The 2,500-nt window shown below is 53.6% G+C and overlaps 1 non-coding gene across 1 annotated transcript in view; it reads right to left on the bottom strand.

Moving 5' to 3' along the window:
• LOC144418746 (small subunit ribosomal RNA) overlaps positions 1 to 1,407 on the bottom strand; it is a 1,809-nt gene extending 402 nt beyond the window's left edge. Inside the window, exon 1 of the ribosomal RNA XR_013473653.1 lies at positions 1 to 1,407. This exon is cut by the window's left edge and continues 402 nt beyond it. This is a non-coding gene — a ribosomal RNA (small subunit ribosomal RNA).
• Positions 1,408 to 2,500: the final 1,093 nt, after the last annotated feature.

Below are 2,500 nucleotides of genomic sequence, written 5' to 3'. Positions count from 1 at the left end.
CTAAACGCCACTAGTCCCTCTAAGAAGTTAGACGCCGACCGAGAAGGTCGCGTAACTATTTAGCATGCCAGAGTCTCGTTCGTTATCGGAATTAACCAGACAAATCGCTCCACCAACTAAGAACGGCCATGCACCACCACCCACAGAATCAAGAAAGAGCTCTCAATCTGTCAATCCTACCTGTGTCCGGGCCGGGTGAGTTTCCCCGTGTTGAGTCAAATTAAGCCGCAGGCTCCACTCCTGGTGGTGCCCTTCCGTCAATTCCTTTAAGTTTCAGCTTTGCAACCATACTTCCCCCGGAACCCAAAGACTTTGGTTTCCCGGAAGCTGCCGGAAAGGTCGTCATGGTAACGCCTCCCGATCGCTAGTTGGCATCGTTTATAGTCAGAACTAGGACGGTATCTGATCGTCTTCGAACCTCTGACTTTCGCTCTTGATTAAAGAAAACATTCTTGGCGAATGCTTTCGCAGTAGTTCGTCTTCCGCCGATCCAAGAATTTCACCTCTAACGGCAGAGTACGGACGCCCCCGTCTGTCCCTCTTAATCATTACCTCGTGCTCCGAAAACCAACAAAATAGAACCGAGGTCCTATTCCATTATTCCATGCAACACTATGCAGGCGAACAGCCTGCTTTGAACACTCTAATTTTTTCAAAGTAAACTTATCGGCCACCGCCGACACTCAGTCAAGAGCACCGACGGAGAACCGAAGGTGAGGCGAACGCAACCAGTGACACGCCTTGCGACGGACCGGCGGCGCTCGCCCAAAATCCAACTACGAGCTTTTCAACCGCAACAACTTTAGCATACACTGTTGGAGCTGGAATTACCGCGGCTGCTGGCACCAGACTTGCCCTCCAATGGATACTCGTTAAGAGTTTTAGGATGTACTCATTCCAATTACAGGGCCTCGTTAGAGTCCTGTATTGTTATTTTTCGTCACTACCTCCCCGTGTCGGGAATGGGTAATTTGCGCGCCTGCTGCCTTCCTTGGATGTGGTAGCCGTTTCTCAGGCTCCCTCTCCGGAATCGAACCCTGATTCCCCGTTACCCGTTATCACAAAGGTAGGCACGTAGCGTACCTTCGACAGTTGATAGGGCAGACACTTGAATGATACGTCGTCGGTGCAGAGACCGTACGATCCGCGTGGTTATCCAGAGTCATCAAACGTCACAGGACGAACCCGGTCGGTTTTGATCTGATAAAAGCGCGCCTCCCGAAGTCGGCGCTTAATGCATGTTTAGCTCTAGAATTACCACAGTTATCCACTTCGCTTACGAGACCAAATAAACCAAGACTGATTTAATGAGCCATTCGCAGTTTCGCTTTACGAGAACTCGTACTTGCACCTGCATGGCTTAATCTTTGAGACAAGCATATCACTACTGGCAGGATCAACCAGATAGCTGCGACAGCTGCGCTCGGCCCTTGCTGGGCCGCCCGGCGCGTGCTCGTCGCATTCGTTTAAGACCGAGGCGATCGCCTGCGGCCGTACTCAGCTTCGACAGTCGCTGGCCGCGACGTCCACGCTCTCGCCGGCAGTGCCAGGCGGAGCGATTTGCGTTTTTTCTTTGCTCGCCCTCTCTCGGGCTCGATCCATTCAGTTTCGCACAAACAAGAGCTCTGCCGGCCGCCTGCAGCGGTGCCTAAAACCCGGGCATAACAATGCGACCGTTCTGCTAGGCCGACAAGCGCTCAAGCCAGACGCTCGATCGAACGCCCCCTACATATTAGTCGAGACAACGGCTCGCTCATTAGCATCGCGTTTGTACTTTAACTTTTTTTGGCTCGGCTTCTTTCGACGCCGATGCCGGCGACGCAGCACTCTCTCGCCCGCCAGCCACCGAGAAAAGGGTGCGCTCCGACCGGCCCCGCACCGCTCTTTCTTGGCTCATTCGAAATTACTGTCTTTCGCTCTGACATGCCTTACCTAGGGTTAGGTTAGTATGCTTGCACGTTTGTACTTTAACTTTTTTCGGCTCGGCTTCTTTCGACGCCGATGCCGGCGACGCAGCACTCTCTCGCCCGCCAGCCATCGAGAAAAGGGTGCGCTCCGACCGGCCCCGCACCGCTCTTTCTTGGCTCATTCGAAATTACTGTCTTTCGCTCTGACATGCCTTACCTAGGGTTAGGTTAGTATGCTTGCACGTTTGTACTTTAACTTTTTTCGGCTCGGCTTCTTTCGACGCCGATGCCGGCGACGCAGCACTCTCTCGCCCGCCAGCCACCGAGAAAAGGGTGCGCTCCGACCGGCCCCGCACCGCTCTTTCTTGGCTCATTCGAAATTACTGTCTTTCGCTCTGACATGCCTTACCTAGGGTTAGGTTAGTATGCTTGCACGTTTGTACTTTAACTTTTTTCGGCTCGGCTTCTTTCGACGCCGATGCCGGCGACGCAGCACTCTCTCGCCCGCCAGCCACCGAGAAAAGGGTGCGCTCCGACCGGCCCCGCACCGCTCTTTCTTGGCTCATTCGAAATTACTGTCTTTCGCTCTGACA

The sequence above is a fragment of the Styela clava genome, unplaced genomic scaffold, assembly GCF_964204865.1.
Source record: "Styela clava unplaced genomic scaffold, kaStyClav1.hap1.2 HAP1_SCAFFOLD_30, whole genome shotgun sequence".
Classification (NCBI taxonomy): Eukaryota; Metazoa; Chordata; class Ascidiacea; order Stolidobranchia; family Styelidae; genus Styela; species Styela clava.
Note: the sequence above shows the minus strand (reverse complement) of the source record. Positions and strands in the feature narration are given on the sequence as shown.